Source organism: Trachurus trachurus (assembly GCF_905171665.1).
Source record: "Trachurus trachurus genome assembly, chromosome: 1".
Lineage (NCBI taxonomy): Eukaryota > Metazoa > Chordata > Actinopteri > Carangiformes > Carangidae > Trachurus > Trachurus trachurus.
The window spans coordinates 14,150,664-14,164,421 of NC_139891.1; the positions used below are offsets into that span (position 1 = coordinate 14,150,664).

Below are 13,758 nucleotides of genomic sequence, written 5' to 3' on the forward strand. Positions count from 1 at the left end.
CTTGTCACATTGGCTGTTTGTCACTTGGTACTGGGCAAGTTGCATAAAATGAGCCTGAGAAGAGAGGCAAGTTTAAAGTAACACATTAAAGTTATGAGCACTGAATAATGATGAGTTTAGAAACACAATATTGATTTAGCAGCTTTAATAAAATGATTTAGGGTCTTCATTGTTGCTAGCGGCAAATACAGTTTAATATGTAGGCTAATGCAATGAAACACTTAATAGAACAGAAATAGCAACATACTGTATGCTTTAACTACTTGTTATTTAATTATACAAATGCTGTCATCTCAGTCATACTGCCTCTCCAGCATTACAATTGGATATTCTGTGTGGTGGTTTATATTTTGCAGTCTAGTATCATCCTCCCAAAACCTACAACAGAGTCACATTTGTTTCTTTTCTCTTTTTTTTAAGCGCACAGTCTTTGCTGCATGCTTCAGCAATTACTTTGGAAATATGAGCTGCTGCTGCTGCCTGTCTGTCCAGCCTCCCTCCTCCGTGGCCGTGAGGAGGTTTGGGGGGGAGGACGGTGGGTGGGGGTTGATGGGCGGAGCTAGCGTCTGGTGTTTTGGTTGGTCGGGAGTGACGTATCTGGGGGGCACTTCCTGGTCTGTGTGCTCTCTGGGAGGAGGAGAGGGAGACTGCTGCAGTGTTGTTAGTTTGAACAAAATGGCTGCGAGACCACTGTCAACGAGAGCTCACTGAACCTGCCTGCCATGACTGTCGGGATCCACACACAATGTATTTCCCCGGAGTCGTTTCTCTCTCTGCATCCGCGGTAGCCAGACCGTCGCTAGTCGTCCAGCTGGCGACTTAAACAAACAAAACAAAACAAAACAAAACATTTCTTTTTGCACTTTAAAACAAGTTGGCTGGCTGACGGCCGTCGGCTTGCTCGCTCTCTTAATACGCAAGAACTCATCGGAGATTTTTTTTTCCTTCTTAACGAAAGCTGCCTGATTTTTCTGGTTTGCAAAACCTCACCACGGTCGACGACTTACAACCAGCTGACGACAGCTTACACAATTTAGCTGCTTTTAAAAGTCATTTTAATCGTGTTCCGTTTTTTTTGTTTTTGTTGTTAGTGGTGCTCCGGTCCCCTCCCCGCCCCCTTTTTTATCGTGACGTTTTAACAAACTGTGTTTCTTTCTTTCTTTTTTTCGAGTGTAACATCACGGCATTTATATTTTTTTCCTTAGCTTAAAGCATACATTACCGTACTTGCTGTGTGTGTAACGTTATATCTGGCTGAGTAGCCGCTGTTTACCTCGGTATCCTCCTGTCAGCAAGCTGCTTCAGCAGCAGCAGTCGGCTTATCTGTAAAGTCTGAGTCTCTGCTCCATCTCTTTACGGGTAACTTCAGAAAAGACGTCGGAGATAGCTGCTCCTCTGCATCTTTTTTTTCTGCTGCCATGCACCGACTCTTCATTGAAAGCTGCCAAAGCAGTGGTTAACGCAAGGTGAGTTGAGTTTCGTGTGAATATCTGCTCTCATCATGTGTGTGTGTGTGTGTTGAATAGATTAATGTTGTTTCTGATCAGCGTTTGGAGATCAACAGAATAATGGATAGATTATAGCTACAATGTCAAATTAATTAAGCAAAAATAATAATGAATGATTATAGCTTCATTATTTTCTCTTGCCTCTGTGATGCTTCTCAATTCAACCGGCGTTTGCAAGTGCCACATCAGTGAAACACTCACTAACAATTATCTGCTATATTTGGTGCTAATATTTCTATGCATTCATGTCATAGATATCCAGAAATAAGACTAGATTGGCATATTAATGTCAGAAACATAATCCTTTACAGCGTGCACGCCAAATGCTGAAGGGTTTTTATTTGGAGGGTGTCCCCTGCAAAATTGAAGTGTTTTGTGTGATGTCGGGTCCACTGAAAAGCCCTTTATGAATTACTGATCAGTCAGTGGTATTCATCCTTGTTTTGTTTTCTGATGTCCAACGTGAGGGTGATTGTAACTTGAGTGTGTGTGTTCATTGGAGAAGGATTGATGTGGAAATGTTGGGAAGTTTTGTGTTATATCATAGCTCCTTCATGATTGGCTGAGTGGACTGGAACACACTCTGTACATGTGAGCGTGTAATGTGATGATTTCTTGAACTGACTGCAAGCAGTGCCTTGTCTTTTTCAATGTCTGCGTAGTTATTAGAAAGTAATAGTGTGCAAATGGGCTTTTTTTTGACGACGCAATGCATTTTATGGTTGATTGCTGGCAGACTAGAACTGTATTATGACAACAGGACAGTATACTTTTATTGAATGTTTTTCTTTTATGTCATCAGGATTTTTTTTCCCTCCCAGACTGCCGTTCCTCTTTGGTTCATTTCATAGCTTTATCACATCATGTATCTTGCACTCACTATTGTACATTCCACTACACTGAGTCAAAGTACATTATTAAACATAGCTGTCCTGTCTCTCTTCCCTCCTCTCTTCCATCCCGCGGCTCGCCGAGAGAGCCGGGGATTCTGATTGAACTGTCGCCTTCCATTGCATCCCCCTTCCTGCATCCTGTCCCCAGGCACTGGAGTATAGCTTTTAATATCTCCACCGCGTGTCTTAATTGAAGTACATAATTTCCCGTTCAATTTCAAACCCCCTTTTCCTCCCTCCCCCCCTGACATCTCTGTCACCACTGTCTTATCTGTATCGTCACACACCAGTGAGGTGATGAAATGAAAAATGCGCGTGAGCAGCGGTGGCACACATACATTGCATTTATTTGTGTGTGCGTGTATGGTGGTGTGTTGTTCACATTTGCATCCATGTCGTCGGTGCCATGCCTTGGAATGTAAGCGTGTTTTCCGATGTGTTGTGTGTGTTTGGATCTGAAGGGGCCGGTGACGACACACGTGGAATGCCTGTTGTTTTTTTTTGCCATGGGAGTGTGTGACCATTTATGTCCAGCTCAAAGTCCTGGCAGTTGGTTAATGCCCTGCAGTTGTTAATCAGGTTGTGAGCTGCCTCCTGATTGCCCTAGACACCCAGTTGACTCACAGACACACACACAGAGAGAGCCCTGTTCTTACCCAGGATCAAGAGTCCCCCCTTCTCTACAGATGCTCATCTTTCCAAAAGGCTGACAAGCACGCAGTAAGAGGGTGGCTGTGAAAAGATGTTGCAGGGGCCCTCTAGTCTGTATGTAAAACAAGTGAATGGGGGGGAGAAGAAAGACCTAAAGCCTGGTAAGAGGAGGAGGGAGGCTGCTAGTTTTCTGAAATAACCATATAGTTAGGCTTAACCCTTCCCAGTCACAACAGTTTTAGCACCTTGGCTACCATTATAGCCGCAGCAGATGGCTCAGCTTAGGGGTCACAAGGGCACATTTGGAGTTTGTCCGGGCATTAGGTCACCAAGGCTGTAGTTTAACAAGAGACATGACGCGTTACATTGCAGTGAAGACGTCAACTGCGTTTCTTTTTTTGAACCCTTTGAAAAACATCTGTGAGTCTATGGGGTCGGATAAAACTTGGATGGATAACAATATATTTCTATGTAAGCATGTGTAACTGGACACAAAGAAAATGCAGAACTCCAAATTCCCTCTCAATCTTGAGAGGTATAATTGGTTCTTTTCTGGTGCAAAAAGACCCAAAATGAGAAATTCATTCTCTCCCTGGGTCCTAGACTCAATGAATTATATTACAGTTTTATTTTGCCATTTTGGCAGCTCACTAGCAGGAAACCCATAACCCACGTTGGCTCTGGATCCAACCAGGCTGTAGGCTGTTGGCATCTCGACACTGTTTTGATTAGAGCGTATTGTAACAAAGCCATGAGGACAAACCCTGGCAGTAACTCCATCTGCAGCCCCTTATCACCAAAGAGACAGGATCATTTATTTAAAGGGAAACACAAAGTTTGCTTCCCCTCATCTGACCCTTTAAAGACGGAACATGAACACCAGCCCAGTCCTCAGGTTGCTCTCATTAGCCTGGTTTCCACTAACGGACCAAATGTAACTGGAATGGGTCTGGCACTGTTAACCTGCACATGGTGTTTGGTTGCCATGTTTTGATTTGTGTCTCAGCGATGGTATGCAAATTCATATTAATAATAAAAAAGTTCTTTCTTCTCCTTTCTCAGACATAACGGTTTTGACCTTGGTGATTCCCACAAGCCTTCCCACGTGCCTTGTGTTGCCTATCCCTTTTCCTCATGCTTGACCTTAGCCCAGGTCTAACCATGGTTGTTACTGAGTCTGTGATTATGAGGCTTTTCAAACAACTGGTACAGCCCTGATAGATAACGCACTTAACACCACCACAGGGTGCTGCTCCAGCAGGGGGTGGGGGGGCGCTGACAGGAGAATCAGCTGGATTCAATGGGAGGCTGCCAAAAGCCATTACCCTCTTCCTCTGCTCTGTGGATGGCTATTTTGAAGTAGGGGGGGACAGGATAAAGACTTGCCAGGCAATTGTGTTTGGTGTGGCCATTGTACTAAACGGAGAATGTTTGTGTAGTTGTGCGCAAACCAGCAAGGAGGTGGGGTGCATGTTGGCTGTGGTGTTGGCAATAGTGACGATAGGTAGCCAGGAAGCCAGAAATAGTCTCAGTATCCCGGGGTTGAAAACAAACGTATTCATCTGTCATTAATATTTCCTAGAGCCCAGCATGACTTTGGCACTCGCAGGTTTTCTGTATTTTTCTTCAGCGTTTGTGGTGTACAGGATTGGCGAGACTGGCGTTTTCTTCCTTGTGAAATAATAATCTTAATGATCTCTGCGGTTTCTCCAGCCTGGGTCTGCATGGTCTGGACCAGGGTTCACCACAGGTCTGACACCGATCTGCTTCGGTATGAGACCGTGATCCCTTGTTATAATACTGATAATCTTATCTTCTAGTACACTCTCAGCCCTAAACTAAACACATCCTCATTGCAAGTGTGTAAGAGTGTAAGCTGCATTTTCTTTTTAATAGGTGAAATAACGCATAGTCATTTAGATGAGGGGTTTAAAGTATTTAAAGAGCAGGCACCTGATATTTGCTTCTGTAGTCTTGTGTACAAAGATAAACATGGATTAAACGTGTGTTCATTATGAAGTCACTCAGGGTTTTTGTGCGTTGAAGGTGTCGGATAGAGAGGGTTGTAACCAAATAGTCCTATGGGTGTCGGAGAGGCTTGGGGGTCTGTATAACCCTCCCACCCCACCCCTCACCCCTCCTTGCCCAACTTGTATGCCAGTGGAGGGGGCAGGGGCTTAGAGGCCCCGCCAAGGGTAAAGCCAGGCCATGATGGAAGCAGGGGGGATGGGGGAAACGAAGCTGAAACTGACGAGCTGCTGCCTGTGAGTCTTGGCAGGGGTCCAGGGGAATGTTCAATGTGCCGTGGTTTTGTGGGGGCCTCCTTCCCTCCCTCTGCTCCATGTCGGCTAATTGGAGAAACGTGGAAAGAGGGAGAGGGACATCACATGGAAGCTGACAGAGAATTTGCAGGACGTCCAACCTACAATGTTCCCTTTTTCCTGCTCCAAACCAATATTAGACGGCCTCCCTCATTATGTAACAGGACTAGAGCATTTCCAAAGCCCTCGGTAAATAGCACTAGCATGTGCGCCGTCTGCCCCAACACTGGGGCTATGGCTTAACACTAGTAAGCTCAGGTCATTTGTTTGCTGTCTGGACAGTTTTATTGCTTTAATGTCAACTTGAGTACAGTCAATGAAGTTGAAGTATTTACTTTGACTGTTTATTTTGATTGGTAGAGCACATTTGTAAGAACAGTGTTTTGATTAAACAGGACTGCTCGTAATGATCAACAATTTTTTGTGATGTTTGAATTGGGACTTTGTTGAATCACCAAATTTAATTTGGTTAGAAAAGTTTTATTTTCTTCTAATTAATAGCTGATTTAATTGTTGGGGCAAGGCCGCTTGTAGCCCAGCACATAATATCGTACCTTCTTTGTTAATGTTTTGATACTGAAATTGCTGTAGTTATTAGTATTATTCTCAGTATTTTAAGAACTATTTCATAAGTGAACAGAGGATGACGGATACCTAATTCTCAGTTTTCAGTAGTAAAAAACTAGATATTTTTTATTCCATATGCATGTTTACCTTTGTGCTTCCCATGTCTTAAAGATGTGCAGAGTTCCCACATCCTAGCCATCATCCCTGCAGCTTTGTGGAGGGGGCTGTCACTCACAACTCTCTTCTGCTTTCCTTCTCTTTCTCTTTCTCTTTCTCTCTGTCCTCCTTGCATCAGAGCAGGCTTTGTTCGCACAACAAAACGCAGCACTTATTTTCTGTCTCTCTTTCAGGGTCTATATTATTGCTTAGACTGTTGACAGCCAGTGAATTGTTTACTAACAGTGTGTGAGTGTATATATGGGGGCGACTGTGTCAAAGTAATCTTCAGGGCAGTATCACCCAGGCAATTAGCTCATTTGTGGCATTGTGTGTGTAGGTGAGTGTTCCTTGATTTAGTCCAGTTCCTCTGATTTTGACAGCTTGATGGCGGACTGTATGGCCTTTGAAACAGAAGTTAAACACCGTTCTCAGTCCCTGCTTGTGGCTTACTCTTGAACATAAGAAAAGGAAAGTTGCACACTACTGTGAACCATGTTTACCTGTTTCCTGTATCCCCCCCCCCCCCCCCCCCCCCAAGCCACATCACTGAATTATCCCTTTGAATGCAGGTTACAAAGATTTTACATTTTCTGAAAGACTGACTGATGAAGTCTCTGCATGCCATCACACTGGAAACATTTCTAAGATTGTGAAACAGTGGTCAGGTGATTAGCATATAAACTAAGTAAAAGTAGTGTTTGAGTTTAACTGCACAAAGAAAAGGACAAAGAGCTTGTGTGTCTAGTTGTCTATTTTCAACCACAGAACAACTCTGGCTACATTGCTGTACCATGGCTAGTTACCAAAGAAAGCAGAAGAGAAGAACAAGTTTTTTGAAAAGGAAATTTTAACCGGTGGTGAGTATTGTTGCTATAGTTACTTACAGGCTTGTACACTATATAGACTGAGCATTGATTTATTGAGTGGGTGATCATTGTGTTGACCAGAGCTATGTAACTTGTCCCAGAAGAGGTTGAGCTGCTGGCTGCCGGCCAGTGAAAAAGCAGTGCACACTGTGAGATACTCAGTTTTAGTCTTGAGTGAAAAGTTTGAGGAACTCCTTCAGGTTAATCATGACGGGTCAGCTATTGCATTGACGCTAATAGCACTTCATAATTATCCAGACCTTCACCTCAAAGCCTCTGAGATGGGATTGGAGCACACGGATTAAAATAAATATGCATAATATACAGGCACATGCACAACATGCACAGCCACATATTGTCATTAATACAAAGCAGTCAGACGCAAAGACAAACACGCACCCCAGCAGACTCGGCTAAGCTTGACAGCTTCTTCTTGAATTCAACAAGCTTTAGCTGTGGTGCTGGCAGGGAGCAGGCCTGCTTGGTCTCGTGCATTGTGCTGTTTTCCTATTTAATGAGCTGCCACCGCGTTAAAGTTTCATATCGACTTGGCAGAGGAAGCAGCCAAGACACTCGGAGCTAATTTTCTGGAGGCAAACCTCAAAGCTGTTATTTATAGCACAGCTCTGACTTTCTCACTACCTGATTCTTTGACTTTTTCTTTCTCTGTCTCGCCCCCCACCCACCCCTTCATCACCGCTCTCCACCCACCGGGTTACCCCTCAGCCCAGCGCCTCGTCTTCAGATTCCACCAACCTAGAATATTTCCGCCATAGTTCATTGAGTAAGTCCATCCTAGTAGCAATGAAGTGCTGTGTATATTTTCACAAGCCACTTTCTCCACCTGCTGAAAGAAAGCAGGATGCCTACGGACTGTGAGACTGTTTTAGTGTGACCGAAGGATGGAAACACACAGCACACCGGCAGCAACAACAACAACAACAACATTGTTATTACTGCTTCTCAACTGTGGAATTTACGGGCTTGTTTTCCCCGAGCCATTCAGGTTGAGTACACACAAATGCACACCCACACATGTTTGCGGAGTGTAGTTGAGGTCTGTAGCAGCAGCAGTAGCAGGTATTGAGGAATTATTCCCCAGGGCTGTCCATGATAATGTTCCATGTAATAAGGCTCAGGAGAGTCCTGTGGCTTCTCTAATGCCACAGGAACGCTTGGCTGAGTGAATGGTAATAGTGGTGGGGAGTGGATTTGCCACACTTGGTGGCCACGACCTGACCATATTACTGCTTTGGCTGAGAGAGGAAAGGCTCTCCTATTTTTCTTCCTCCTGCTTTTGTGATTGGTGTCGTCTCTGTGGTCGGTCTGACAGCCGTTCAGAACACACGAAAGCTACGTGTTTCCCTTGCTCTTCCTTTTCAAGTTGTCCCTCAGTGTCTCTCTCCCTTTGTCTTGCTCAGTCTCAACACAAGTGAAGCTGCGTCTTTCCTTTTTTATACTCTTCTATCAGCCTTGTATGGTTTTCCCCTTCTCCCTCTCTCTCTCCTCTTTTTCCTCCCTGCGTCTCTAGATAGAAGCGATGAAGGTGCGTGGATATTTCAGTGCGCCCCACACCCACTTCCTTGTCTGCCAGCCTCAATAGCGTTGCCTTCGTTCAGTTCCCCCCCCCCCCCCCCAACTCCATTTCTCCAGTGACGATTCTTTCTGTCTTTCCAGCGTAGTCTCTCTTCTTTCTCTCTGGGCCCTGTCTGGTTCTCCGGCGGCTGTCGTTCTTAATTGGTGTTGCTCTGCGTCTGCTTTCTACCCCCCACCCCAACCATCCTCATCTCTTCTTCTCCTCCTCCCGCCTCCCTCGTCTCTGCATCCCTGGCAGAAAAAGGCAGGCTTCAGACAGACTGCCTCCCGCCTGTGTGCATCAAGCTTGCCTGCGTGTGTGTGTCTGTGTTTTCATGTGACTGTGTCGGTTTCTAGCCTCTTCATTCCTGTACAGTGTGTTCCTGTTGTCATGCATCCTCCCCTATATCTTTGCCCTGTAGTCCCAGGACATGGAACCGTCTTTTGCAGCACAGGAAGAGAGGGTCCTGCCTCGCCATACAATTTATTCACAATTCCCCAGCGGCCACATTTTGCTGAGACTTGATTTTTTTTTTCTATTCAGCTCTGTATTGTGAAGAAAAGCCACTCGGTCAATGGAAGATCAGTGGTTGGGTCGGGGTTTAAAGAAGAAGAAAGAATAAAATCCAAGCCCTCATATGCAGTATTTCTCGTAGAGATGCATGAAAAACGTCAGTTTTGTCTGTGGCCCTATTCTAGCACCAGTTCCACTAGAGACTGCTGATTGGAAAATTGATATTATGTTCTAAAATTGAGAGTTGGACAAGAATGAAAGGATTTTTCTAAATACCTGTTCATTCTATATAAAGGTCTAGCCCTATCACATGCTTAGTTTAGCTTAACACCACCGGGATTGGAAGTGGGGGGAAATGGCTAATGCAGTTGTGATAGAAGTAATTTCCAACACATTTAAAGTTATGTGTTTTTAAATAATGTAGAAAAATAAAAAAAGACATTGCGGGTTAACAACCATATAGATGATTCTGGACTAACAGAGTGGAAATGTCTGCCAGCTTCACACACATTTGTAACTGAAAAAAATCTAGCTGACTCTTGGATGTGCTGGTGAACAGCTTGCTAGCTTACAATTTTAGGATTTTTTTTTTTTTTCCATTTCACTGGGCTAGCCTTGGCTCTTGCTTTTAGTCCCTGTGTGAATGTACTGAAAGACTGTCTTTGCAATTATATTTATCTTTTCTTTGGTTAGACAGCACAAGTTCATGTGTGGTTTCAATATTTCTTGTCATGTATTGTTGTTTTTGTTTTTGAATATATTTATTTTCCATTAGGGCTAATGTCCTGTTTGTAAAGGTAGTCAGAGGCAAGAGTTGAGTAATTACAGTACTGACTGGTTAGCAGTAGTGCTGCTGATAGTCATTGGATGTGTTATGATCCAAGACCTTTGGATGTAAGGGGAGATTGAATGACACACTGTGGCCTTGTAGGTCACTAACCTCAAAACGTGACATATTTTGCCTAATTGCAGTGTCACACTGCCAGTGAGGGTAAACCTGATGCTAGACGATGGCAGAGAGACACCCCAGGGTCACTGCTGAGGAGATGCTTGTGTCAGCAGTACTCGGAGAGGGCGGGGGTATGTCGGGGCAGTGGAGGCCAGGAGGAAAGCTAACTTTAGCAGTGACTACATCAGCCCAAAAGACAACTGTCCGCTCTCTCACATTACACATAGCAACGTTTCTACCAGGCCAAAATTACAGTACAATACGTTAAAAAACATTTAATAGTAAGACATCTATAATGTATTGACACATAGGAAATAATAAGTCGTTTTCCCTGTGCAGGTGTGATATTGTTGTAGTTTTATCCTTCTGATCTGATTTCCCCAACCCTTGTTTCCTTTGTTGATTGACAGCCGCAGTAGATGCTAGTGAGGCCACCAGGATGACACAGTCAGTCGTGGTGAGAAAGCTCTATAACTAGCATGAATGGGAAAAAATGGCACAGTTAAAAACAGTATTTTACCCCTTAGATCCCTGTGATGTCCTTCAGTCTGTGGGCTTGCTAATGAAGAAAAAAACAACAGAAGTAAACAACTGACTTTCTATTATTACCTTAGGGCTGCCTTTCCCCATCTGCTGGGATAGCACAATGACACACATGGAGACTCCTCAGTATCAGAAATAGGACTCTGCTAGTGTGCATGTAAGATAAAGGGAAAGCATGGGGGAGCAATGAATGATGACAAGAGGAATGAGTGAGAGAAAATCCAGATGGAGGAGAAAAAGCTAATATAGAGATATTAATTTCTATTTTAACCTGCTGCCATGGCCACTAGTCTTGCAGACTTCCCTAGAGTTCAATAGAGTGATGCAGGAATGAGTCCAGAGAGTTAGCATTTTTGCTTGTCAGAAGGTTTGTCTTTATTTCATTGGTGTATGGTTACATGGCTTTAGTTAACAGAAGCTCAAGACATTTTCTTACATAATTCTACAACATGAAAGACATTTTCACACTTGCTAACAAGTGGCTAATTGAGACAACAGAGATGCATTATACTTACATTATATTAAAAAAACATTTTAACTTCAGGTGATTGTATTAGGATTCAAACAATTGGTACTCATTTTGGAAGATTTCATTGCTGAGCAAACTTTTTCACAGAGCTAATTTTGTGCAGTAATCCAAAAGACAATAGAAAAAACCCCATTGGCTTTTTGTTGTGGGAATGTGTTGTGATGTAACTTCCAGGTTGGCCTGCAAAAATGTGTCATCCCTGCAGCACTCTCTTTTCTCTATCTCTGTCACCCTGTCTGTCTAAACCTTGTCTACTTACTCTCTTTCTTCCTTTCCCTTACTCCTATAGAGACATTCCCTCAGCATCAGACAGTCTCTTAGAGGCCTCCCCTGTCTGTCTGATTGGCAGCTCCCTCCCCCTGCCAGTGGGCAGCACAGTGGGGGGCAGGCCTTTCATTAATCTTCTGTTATGAGCATTATGATTCATTCATACATTGACATTCTGATTCATATCCAGGCCTTTTGTTGACACATTTTGCAGTCCATGTTTAGTACACATGATCAGCGTCAGTGCTTTAACTAATGATTTTTTATTATTGATTTATTTTACAATTTCTTCCTTCAAGTAAATCAAATAAAAGTTTGCACTTTAAAAATGTGAAAATAGTAAAGGTCATATCTTAAATATGCTGAAACAGAAAATGTTTGATCTTTAGGTCATATAGAAATCTGAGAAGAAACCTACTTGTTACCAGGGCAACATTCAAATGCATTCATGCATTGCAGTTGACAGTTGATTTATTGACAAGAAGATCAGTTAACTGTTAAAAAAAAGTCTCTCCAACACAAATGCAGTGGTCAGGAGTAGTGATGAAACGGTTACCAGTGTCACACTGTATCATAGGGGAAATTGGGTTAGTATTACAGTTTAAATTTTAATTATCACTATAACCATGGTTGATTACCGTTGTTAATTACTGTGGTTAATGTCATGTTAGGTACTGGATAGCATCCACCAGCCACAGTCTCTCCTAGACGCAGCATGGCAAGCAGTGTGCGTTTGTTTTGTGTCTTGTCAAAATATAACAGAAAGCTATATTTTTCATCTGGTGGTTTTTCAGCCTCCTAACACCCCCTTACCACCAAAATTAGCAGCTATGAGCAAGGTTTTTTTTTTTCAAACACAATCAAACCCGCTGATAAAAGCCAATTGATCTCTTATCCACTGTTTCTCGAGTTTGTCTTTCTGTTTGGACTGAGGACACACAACAAGCCATGTCATCACATGCACTTTACAGAGTGGACAGACAGAGGGAGAAGCGGTGAGCTGCTAGCTGCCATGCAAACTGGTAAATGGGATCCGTCACATCTCACAGCCGGGCTGCTACTTGTAGCGTACCCACTGGGCAGGTGACAGGTCCATTCACCGCGTCTGTGTGTTCGTTACAACTTGGAAAAGAATTATACTAATGTTAACAGTACATGTGCCTCACTCTTGTATTAGCAGAGGGCAAACCCAGATACTCGGCCCTTATCTTCATCTGTGACAAAGATATGTTGGCACTGTTATTATTATGAGGTTAAAATGTAAACAGAACGTGATGCTAATTTACTTGTTGAACATTTTCAGTACATTTTAGTAATTATTATTATACTGCAATTATAATAACAATGCTAATAGTGATCCAACATGTTAATATCTTATCAAGTCAGGATAACTATGTACATAAGAGGCGCTACAATACATTGCAAAGTATTTGTCCAAAATATAAGTCTCAAAGAAATATATGCAGCATTTTCAGTTCTTTAATATTTCCTCACTGAGTTCCATTCTTGTGGGACTCGCGTTGAAACTTGACCAAAAGTATTTTTCTGCTGCACAGTGATGTTGATCATTTTTGTCAAATGACATATTTTCAAGTTGGCAGCCTGTGTAAATACTCTCTTTACAGAACGGTCAGCAAATAGAAACAGACCATTTTAGACTGACTTGGAGATAATTGATTTTATTGGCGCATTTTAGAGGGTGCGATCATTGATTTGATATGACGTCTGTTGTGCTGCGTTATAGATTGCCGTCCATTGCTCTTAGTGAAGACTAAACACACACACATTCAGCCCCTATGGCCCCGCTCATGCCTCTAATACTTTCCAGGAGCTGTCACTGAGGCTCGGCCAAAGGAAATACTGGCTGAAATGAAGCCCTTGGTTTCTCTGGCCCTCAGGCTAGATATCTAGCTAGTTTGACTCACACCCACTGAAAACAGATCTTTGTAAGAAAAAAAAGGCCTTGTGTCTTATTCTGTCAGTTGCTTGGCCCTTACATTGTCTTCCTTTCAGTCCTTTTAATCCCTTGCCTTTTTATTTTCTTGCCATCTCTAGCTTTCTTAAAACCAGCTCCTTTTCAACCGGCCTCCACTCTCTCCGTCTTCATCTCTCTCTGTGCTCTTTTCATTTTCTTTTTTCCTCTTTTGTATCGTTCTAGTCCTCACTTTCCATCTTCCCCTTTTCAGTTTTTGACCATGAGGGAAAGTGTTCCTCAGAAGTGCCTGCCATGATTTTCATATGAAGTGATGATTGTGGATGGAAAAGTTTTTCCAGACTGAGTGCACTTTGGCTCTGAATCACTCATGGATCAAAAGGAAGGGGTTGAAAGTTTATATGCTCTGTGTGTGCGTGCGTGCGTGCGTGCGTGTGCGTGTGTGTGTGCGTGTGTGTGTGCGCAGAAGCATTTTTGTGTGGA

The 13,758-nt window shown here is 43.1% G+C and overlaps 1 protein-coding gene across 2 annotated transcripts in view; it reads left to right on the plus strand.

Moving 5' to 3' along the window:
• The first annotated feature begins 690 nt into the window (after positions 1 to 690).
• Positions 691 to 13,758, plus strand: part of tnrc6c2 (trinucleotide repeat containing adaptor 6C2) — a 54,858-nt gene continuing 41,790 nt past the window's right edge. Inside the window, exons 1-2 of one of the 2 annotated variants that reach the window (XM_083977101.1) lie at positions 706 to 747; positions 1,370 to 1,466. The gene's annotated coding sequence lies outside the window, so the exon portion shown is untranslated. Of the gene's footprint in view, positions 1,467 to 13,758 lie in introns of both variants that reach the window. The other variant, XM_083977102.1, reaches the window with a different exon arrangement.